The sequence below is a fragment of the Pongo pygmaeus genome, chromosome 13 (assembly GCF_028885625.2).
Source record: "Pongo pygmaeus isolate AG05252 chromosome 13, NHGRI_mPonPyg2-v2.0_pri, whole genome shotgun sequence".
NCBI classification, from domain to species: domain Eukaryota; kingdom Metazoa; phylum Chordata; class Mammalia; order Primates; family Hominidae; genus Pongo; species Pongo pygmaeus.
This window is the reverse complement of record NC_072386.2, coordinates 32,795,168-32,805,883: the sequence shown is the minus strand read 5'-3', so window position 1 is coordinate 32,805,883 and position 10,716 is coordinate 32,795,168.

Below are 10,716 nucleotides of genomic sequence, written 5' to 3'. Positions count from 1 at the left end.
GTTCCAAGTCTTTGCTATTGTGAATAGTGCTGCAATAAACATACATGTGCATGTGTCTTTATAGCAGCATGATTTATAATCCTTTGGGTATATACCCAGTAATGAGATGGCTGGTATTTTTCAGGTAATTCTTAAGTGTAAGCATAGGATTAATTTTCTTAGCTATCATTCTCTGAGTCATTCAAAACATATTTTGGTAGTCACTCCAATTGGGTTAAGGGCTTTTCAGTTTCATTGGGTAAAATCACTATAATTCCAAACACCCTTATTAATAGACACTTTAAAGACACTTAACAACTTTTTAACACATCGAGCCTGGTGCCATCATGAAAGAAGAGTAAGTTTCAAAGTTTAACAAATTTTGAATCTGTGACCACTATTTATATCTTATATCTATGCTCCTAACAAAAGGCAACCAAATTAAATGGAGGATTTATTATAAGGTCACTGTCATTGTATACTTGTATTTCCATGTAACCTATGATAACTATTTCTTGTGTTCACTACCTCTGACTGTTTTAAGCGAAAGCACACAAGGAACATGTTAAAGGTCAGTTCAATATTGCTATGGAGTGTAATAACATTTGTACCTTAAAGAATGTCTAACATTGCAACTGATTTTTTTCTAGAACTTTAGAACCTTTTTCATTATTCTAATATTACAGCCCTATTTGTTGAACGAAGGAATGAGTGAATAAATTACATAGCTTCTCATTCTGCAAAAGCATGATACATTGTAATTGAGGAGAGACTACTTGTTCTACCAGTTTTGAGTTAATATAGATCTGACTCTGCTATTTACATAATCATAATTATATTATCATAGTTCCCAGGAATTGTATCTATGTGAAATTATAAATAAAAGTATTTTGGTGTAAAAATTTAGATTTTTAGCCCAGAAAACAATATTAACAAATGAAGAAACCTATTAACCACTGCATTTAAAACTTCTTGTTTAAAGAAATGATCTATTAATATATTAACATATTTTGCTGAAATGTGAGAAGGGTCCCATAGTTTTCCAACAGTGTTATTTTAGACAATTAATGTGTATAAGAAAATCTATGAAAAAAAGGACAGCAAAATTACAAATAAATTAGAAAACTATGCTTGTGAGCCTGTAAGCACATATCACATACCTGACTATGCCATTAACTATCTGTACTTTTTATGAACATAATTGTTATCTTTTGTAGTCTCAGAAAATTGAGTTAGGTAATTTTTTGCATTCGTATTTAGTTTCTAAAATTTCCATGACTCAGAGAACACTTTCTCTGTGAGCTACTTTGGATTATACAACTAATCAAATGGAGTTTGAAAGTATAATGAATTAGATTTTCTCAGTTAGTGATATTCATTCTAAAATTTGCTTCTATTAATTTCTATTCAGTAGCCCTTTCATATTCACCCAAAGATCATTTCTTAAAGTTCTAGAAAAAGGGGGCCCAGGTAAAAACTCATGATTTAGCTTAATAAAATATTCCTCAACTTTATCCTATACATAAATAACATGCATAATTTTTGAGTTACACCTCTTGGATTTTTTTAATAAAACTAAGCCTAGAATTTCGCCTTTTATGATTTATAATAAGTCTAGGTCATTCCAGTGCTAATTCTTACCTTTAAAGCATCAGTGCCTTTTGCTATCTGCTCCTTGGGATTCATTTATTAAGAGGCTGAGATGTGAACATCTGTCCATGTTCCAACAGAACAAATCATTCCAAATAACCTTTCTAACCCAAAGTTCAATGGATGAGGCAGACCATGATTTATATTTGAGGAATTTTGTTTTGTTTTTGCAACAAAAGCGATTCTTTTACTGTACTCTCAACAACTGCTTGTATTGCATTAATCAGACCTTAATTAACAAGGAAGAAAGGTGATAATTTACATTTATTTCAGATTGACACATTGTAATTTATTTAGCAAATGAGACCTGTCAGGCACTGCCAGTGACGCTTAGATTGAAGACAGAGTGTCGAAAATATGTCTTCCACCTGCCTGTGCCTTTGTAGGAGGGAGCTTTCAGTATGTTTACACAGGGATCATTAGACATACCTCATGCTAAGCGTTCATGAATCTTTGAATAAGAAATGCTCAAAGGTCATCAGGTATGAAATATTTTATAATGACCCAGTGCCATAAGGCATGAGAAACTGTGATTTATTCTCCAAAGTAAACTCAAAAGAGGATAAAGGAAAGAGAACTGCATAGGACTCAAAATGACTTCAGGTCTATCAAAAACAGAAGAGAGGAGAGCTGAAACTATTAGAATAGAAGCTGAGGAAAAGTTTATTTACTCAGCATCATTGTGCAACTTAAGAGATGGAGGATGGAAGTAAATAGACGACCACTGTAACTGATCACCAACTTCTAAGACCAATAAGTGACTATCAAATGTCAGGAAGAGAGGAGAATTTAGGAATTATGAAAAACAGTCTGCTATGGGATGAAAACTGTTAATTAAAGAAGATAAGTAATTTCTCCCATTCTTGCTTTTGATTGGGCATATAGGTAAAGGTTGAATTTGAAATGTAAGTTTAATATAATTGAAAAGAATGAGGCATATAGTTAAAGCCCATATTCTGCTTTCATAAACTTATTTTCTTGACTTTTATTAGCATATATTTCAGACCACAGTTTAAGGCGGGCAGTGAGGGGAAGTCTTACAGGCTCCCTTCTTGCATATTTGATGGGCCTGGACACTTGAGCATCACCGAGAGCATACTGTGCCCCTGCAGGCATCCACATCTTTGCTCATGTGGTCTCCTCTGTTGAGAGGACCACTCCATCCACTCGATATGGAAAATCTGTTATCAGCTTTAAAGTGTGTCTTGGATTTCCCCTCCTCTCGGGAGCCTAGTACTATTGTACTCCCAGAGTACTTTAAGTTGTACTTATCCCACTGCTTATACACCTCTGCTTACCTGTAATTCCTATTCATCTTTATTTCCCCATGGCTTAGTAGAATGTCTAGTGCAAGGAAAAAATTTTGGTAGTTGCTAGTCAAATTAGATTAAAATTTTAATGAAAATTCATATTTTTGTAGCCAGTAAATAGTATTGTTTTAGGGTAAAATCTTGGGTATTTGCTCTTTTAACTGTAGCAATTGACTGGTATAGGGATATGCATGCGTACCACGGAGTGTGCATTGTGGCACTCTTTATATAGTTTATGTGATGTGTGTATAAGTTTAAAATATTAATACATGTAAATAGTATATTCTCAAAAATTCACACCCATTTATACAGTTTTTGAAATGTATAGACTCTCTTCCTTTTTAAAATTAGTTTACATTTTCATTGACATAAATCATTAGAGGAAATTAAACTTTTTATTCACTCAAACCATAGTTTAAATGCTGATTTTTCTCTTTTATAATATAAAAACTTACGTATATTACTTTTGGTAAACTTTTTAAAGTTTTATTTTATTTGTCTAGAGATTAAAAGTTAATAACACCTACCTCTTTTTTTTTTTAATTTCGAAAGGTAAAATAGATCCTCAAAGTCTCTAGCAAATTTTAATTATCTGATTAAATGTTTACTATCTTCTCATCACCTTTAATTAACACTCTGGCAAGCACACTAATTTATAGGTCAAGGGGCTGAAATTTCCGTCAATTAATGGCATTGAACAAGCCTCTTAACCACTGTTAAACTCAGTTACCTCATTTAAAAGTATGAGTAATTTTGTTGAAATAGTAGCTGCCATTCTATTAAAGAGAAATAAAAGCTCTTTGGAGGAGAGGGAAATTTCTTGTTTGATATATGCTGTTAAAATTATACAGCCAAATGTAGATGGAAAAGATGTTGTAAGTCATGAGAGAATCCATGATGCCAAATCTGCTTAATCTCACAACACAGCACAGAATTAATAATGATGTGTCTTGAAGTGGAAGATGTTTCTTATTGATGAAGATCTGTATAAAAAGGATATTAAATTTTCTTATGTTAGGCATGCCAATACATATGAATTAGAGTTTCAAATTCTGTTTTGTGTGGAATGGAAATTAGAAAATTCTCATTATTATGAATATCTTGTTTCATGGTTGTTCAGTGGCAGAGCTGAAGTGGAAACTAGGTTCCTGTCCATTTCCATGTCTTAAACTATTTCATTTAAGGTAATACTTTTCAGATTTAAGAATCCAGTTTCAAATTCTCTTGCAAATTTTAGGATCTATTTTCCAATTGCTTGCTGATATCTTTACAGAGATTTTTCTGCTAAACACAATACAGGCATATCTTGGAGATATTGCAGGTTCACTTCCAGACAATTGTGCTAAAACAATTATCACAATAAGGCAAGTCACACAAATTTTTGGGTTTCTCAGTGCATATAAAAGTTATGTTTACCCTCTGCTCTATTAAGTGTGCCATAGTATTATGTATAAAAAACAATGTACATACCTTAACTTGAAAATACTTAATTACTATGAAAATGTTATCAATCATTTGAGCCTTCACCGAGCTGTAATCTTTTTGCCAGTGGAGGGTCTTACCACGACATTAATAGCTGCTGACTGAATAGAGTGGTTGTTGAAAGCTGGTGTGGCTGTGACAATTTCTTAAAATAAGACAGCAATGAAGTTTTCTGCATTTATGACTCTTTCACAAAATATTTGTCTGTAGCACGTGATGCTTTTTGAGAGCACTTGACTCACAGAAATTCTTTCAAAATTGGAATCAGTTCTCTCAAATCCTGCCACTGCTTTGTCAATTAAGTTCATGTAATATTCTAAATCCTTTGTTGTCATTTCAACAATGTTCATAGCATCTTTATCAGGACTTGATTCTGTTTCAAGAAACCACTTATTTTCTCATCTGTAAGAAGCAACTCCTCCTTTGTTAAAGTTTTGTCATGAGATAACTATCTTAATGTTTATATTTTGACTTCCTCCCATAAATCACTAATGCTCTTAATGGAGTCTAGAATGGTGAATCCTTTCCAGGAGGTTTTCAAATTAGTTTGCCCAGATTTTTCAGAGGAATGATTACCTGTGGCAGCTCTAGCCTTATGAAACTTACCTCATAAATAATAAGACTTGAAATTCAAAATTACTCCTGGATCCATGAACTACAGAATGGATATTGTGTTAGCACATAAAAACATTACTCTCTGTGTACATTTTCATCAGAGCTCTTGAGTAACCAGGTGCCTTGTCAATGAGCAGTGATATTTTGAAAGGAATATATATTATTTCCTCAGCAGTAGGTCCCAAAAGTAGGCTTAAAATATTTAGTAAACCATGCAGTAAATAGATGTGCTAATCCGGCTTTGTTGTTTCACCTATAGAGCACAGGCAGAGTAGATTTAGCATAATTATTTAGGGCTCTATGATTTTCAGAACGGTAAGTGAGCGCTGGCTTCAATTTTAAGTCAGCAGATACATTAGCTCCTAACAAGAGAGTCTTTTGAAGCCAAGCATTGATTCCCTCTCTCTAGCTATGAAAGCTTTATACGGCATCATCTTCCAATAGAAGGTTGTTTTGTCTACATTAAAAATCTGTTATTTAGTGTAGCCACCTTTGTCAATGATCTAGATCTTCCGGATAACTTGCTGCAGCTTCTGCATCAGCACTTGCTGCTTCACCTTGAACTTTTATGTTATGAAGAGAGCATCTTTCCTTAAACTTCATGAACTAAACTCTGCTAGCTTCAAATTGTCTTATGCAGCTTTGTCATCTCTATCAGCCTTCATAGAATGAAAAAGTGAAGGCCTTCTCTGAATTAGGCTTTGGCTTAAGGGGATGTTGTGGCTGGTTTGATCTTCAATCCGGACAATAAAAACTTTCTCAACATGAGCAATAGGGCTGTTTCATATTTTTTATCATCTGTGTATTCACTGGAGCATCACTTTTAATTTTATTCAAGAACTTTATTGCATCCAGAGCATTGCTAATTTTTCATGTTGGAAGCTTAGATTTCAGCCTATCTCAGCTTTGACAGGCTTTCCTCAGTAAGCTAATCATTTCTAGATTTTGATTTAAAGTGAAAGATATGTAAGTAACAGTCTTCTTTTCACTTGAAAAATTAGAGACCATTGTAGGGTTATAAATTGGCATAATTTCAACGTTGTTTTTTCTCACAGAATAGGGAGTCTCAAGGAGAAGAATAGATGGGGGACTGTTTGGTTGGTGGAGCAGTAAGAACACACATATTTATCAATTAAGTTTTTTGTCTTATATGGGCACGGTTACTGGTGCCCTAAAAACAATTAAAATAAATAAAAAATCACTGATTACAGATCACCATAACAGATTTAGTAGTAATAAAAAAGTTAGGAATATTGTGAGTATTAACAAAATATGACATAAAGACATAAAGTGGGCATATGATGTTGGAAAAAATGCCCCCAATAGACTTGTTCCATGCAGTGTTGTTACAAGCCCTCAATATCTGTAAAGTGCAATATAGTGAAGCTCAATGAACAAGGTAAACCTATGTATTAAACATTCTGTCAATGTACCCTCCACCCCATCTCATTGTTGTTCTGTATACTCATTTCCTATTCTGTTGGTTACAGATTTCTTCTAAAATTTGTTTCATTTCACTCTATTTCCAAAATCCAGAGTATCTCTTTCTGGAATGTTGATTTCAGGCCTCTGTTTTATACTCAGTGCCTACATGGTTGTTGATGATTATAACATATACTTGCTACTTCTGGACTTTCACTAAAAACATCCTTTCCACATAACTTATCCATAGAAACATTTCCCCAAACTATAAGACTTACTGTGGCTTTTCATTGCTTGGAGGATTAGCTTTAATTTCTGCAGTCCAGTACAGAAGACAGTTCAAAAATTGTCTGGTAATTTATGCTTCTAAAAATTTAGAAGATCCTTCCCATAGAGCATATCTAGGGTGCCTGGACAACATATAAGGTATATATGTTTGAGAACCTCAGAGAGATAACAACATATTAAAGAATTACTGAGCCTTCCTTGGGAGAAGACAAAAATCCAGGGAGATGAGCCTGGAACGTGTCTTGGAAATGCGTTCATATTGTCGCAAAAAGTTGTGCTGTTTGAGAGTCTGAACAGTACTTTTGACAGACCCATGAGTATATAAGCACAGAGTTGGAATTCAGGGCCTAGTGTAGTTCTCCTAACACATCTGTGCTTTGAGGAGGAATTCCAAAGAGTTTTTCCACAGAAATAAGTCTCAGTGACAAGAAGGCAAGTCCTCACAGAGTCCAATGATTCTGTGACTGAAATTCAACTAAAGTGAGCTCAGACTCTTGTTGTCCTCAGAAGCCTGGCAACTGCAAATGTAAGTCATGTGTAGAGGAAGAAGATATCCTCATGGTCCTCAAACTATTTCAGCAAATAATTTTTTAAGCATAATTTCTGAGATCCAATAAAATATGACAAGAAATATAAGTAGATAAAACAACTTGACTAATGAGGAAGCAAGAGAGAAAATAGGGCTTCAGACAGTGGATATGCTGACATAAGCATAAAAATTCTATATAGTCATGTACTACATAAAGACATTTTGGTCAACAGTGGATCACATATACAATGGTGGTCCCATAAGATTATAACAGAGCTAAAATATTTCTATTGCTTAGTGATGTAGACCTTCCAGTGAGGCAAGATATGGAGGTAGAATTCAGTGATATTAATGGTTCTAGCCCTGTGTAGTCATAGGCCAATGTGTGTGTTTGTGTCTTAGTTTTTAGAAAACATTTTTAAAAGAATAAAATTTTTAAAAAATTAAAAATAGGAAAAAGGTTTACAGAATAAGATATATGGAAAGAAAATATTTTGTACAGCTGTACAACATGTTTGTGTTTTGTGTTACTGTAAGAGTCAAACGTTTAAAAAAATTAAAAGTTTATAAAGTAAAAAAATTACAGTTACTAAGGTTAATTTATTATTGAAGAAAGAAAAGTACTTTTTCAATTTAGTGTAGCCTAAGTGTATGGTGTTTATAGAGTGTACAGAAGTGTACAGTCATGCCCTAGGCCTTCATATTCACTCACCTCTCATTCACTGACTTACCCAGAGCAACTTCTGGTCCTGCAAGCTCCATTCATGTTAAGTGCACTGTACAAGGGTACTACTTTTTAAATCTGTTATGCTATATTTTTAGTGTAGCTTTTCTATGTTTAGAGTCACAAAATCATACCATTGTGTTACAATTGCTTACACTATTCAGTACAGTAATTTGCAATATAGTCTATAAAATATAGTCCATACAATAAAGCTAGGGGTATAGTATATTCCATTTAGGTTTGTGTAAGCACACTCCATGATGTTTGCTCAAAAACAGAATTGCATGGTGATGCATTTCTCAGAATGCATTCCTGTAATGACTGTACATGGAGATTATATTCAAGGAGATTAAAAAGAACAAGATAAATAATTTCGATAACTAAAAGCTATGAAAAGAACATGAAAATGTAAAATATAGTTTATAATATTAAACATAGTTTAACAAGTAGATGTTTGCTAAAAAATAAATGAGTTATCCACAATGACGCCAAGTCAAAAATAGATTAAAAATATAAAAATAGATATGATGTTTTTAGAATATAAATGAGTAAATATCATCAGAATATAAATGAATATAATTGAGTATAAAGTTCTCAATTGTATATATATATGAGTAATTGAAACCTCGAACATAGAGAAGAAAAAGAATGGGGAAAATTCTATATACAGAAGTAATGTTTGGAAATTTTCTCATACTTTTGAAATCATTCAGCCATACATTCAAATGGTCTTATAAACCCCATTCTTTGCAGCCCATAGGTTAAAAACCAAATCATAATGGATAGGAGAAGATATTTTTTACTAAAGAATGATAAAAATTCCATAAATAAAAATTTCCATGGTAAAGGAAAAATCATGCTTAGAAAGTTTCTTATAGGCTTAAGTATACAAATTAAAGAACACAAAGGCTGAAAATTTTAGTAACTAAACATCTTCAAGAAATTAGAAAAATAATAGTAAAGTATAGTATATCTAAAGAAAGTTGAATAGAGGACATAGAACAAAAAGTAGAATCATAAACAATGGAGAAGATCAGCAGAGAAAAATATATTTTAAAATATTAATATAATTGGTAAATTGCTGGCAAGGTAAATTAAGAAAAAGAGAAAAGAAAATACAAAAAGCCTAAGCATTAAAAGATAACACTACTAGGCAACTGAAGACTCAAAAAAGATAGCCAAAAGATATTATGGACAACTTTATGACCATTTCTTGAAAGTGTTGCAGAAATTAAAAAAATTCTTAATAGACTAAAACTGTGGAAACTTACATAAAAACAGAAAATCAAAATAATTCTATAACAATGAAATTGAATATATAATTAACCTTTCCACATACACTTTACACATATATTTTTACACATATGTTTTTACATACACATATATTTTCACATAGCAACAACAAGAAATTGGAAAAGGAAATAAAAAGGATATGTTTTAATAGTATAAATAATATTAAATGTATTGGAATAAATTCAATGAAATATATGCAAGACCTCTACAAAGAAAATTGTAAAAAAATATGTTGAAAGAAAGTAAAATATGACTTAGTAAATGTAATAAATGTCATGTTCATGAATTGGAAGATTAAATATTGAAGGTCTAAATTATCCCAATCCAATTCTAACAGTTTTTGTTTTTCCCTTGTGGAAATTATTTATAAAATTTATGTAGAAACAAAAGGTTCAAAAATAGCAAAGACACTTGAAGAACAGGTAGGAAGGACTTGTTCTACCAGCTATTGATTTATTATATTATTACTCTAATTAAGACACCGAGATTGTCATCAATATTGAAAAATAGTTCAGAAGCAATGAATTAAAAATCCAGGTAAGACCCATATTTTTGTGGACAATATTGATTATAGAGTTGGCATTGCAAAACAATATAAAAACATGAGTCTTTTATAGAAATGGTGTCAGTACATTGGCATTTCTGTACAAAAACAATGAAATCTGACACCTAAGACATGTAACTGATTTCCCTGTAATACTTAATTTTCCCCCTGGTTTCACCTGTCTTAACCTGTCTTGGCCATATCTTGATGAGGCAAAGTATTTATATAAACAATAGCTACTCCATAAGCTACAGGCTGGCCACAGGTTTTTAGAGTCTGCTCTTCAATATTTGGTTATTTTTTTCTCTTAGTTTTTTGAAATTTAACTCTAAGAATATGTCAGTTAGCAAGTGGTTTGCTCCTAATTATACTCCATTAATTAATTTCTGGAAAGAAAATTTAATCTGTTTCAATTTAAAAGTTGTTTTTCTACTCATGTTCCATATATAGATGCTTCAAAATTTCTAAAGTGTAAATTGGCATAATGCTGTAATTCTTTTGGTAGGATTTATATCAATTTTGTTTAGACTCAATCTTAATTACATTTGAATACCAAAATCTATATTTCGTTTCTAATTGTAGCAGAAAGGTTTACCTAAGTTAAAATATGTCTGATCATTAAAAATATGTGTGGAATTCAAATAGAAATTTTAATTGCTTTCTTATTTTTAAAAATATAAATATTACAGGTTCAGATGTCTAAAAATAGTTAAACCAGAAAATTCAACACAAAGAAATGAAAGATAAAACAATGGAATAATTAACCTCACAATAAACTGGGGGTGTTTAATACAAATGCCTTAGGTAATATACCATACACATTTGAAAAATGAAAAATGATAACATGGTCTGAAGTTTCCAGTTACAGAAGCATTAAAAT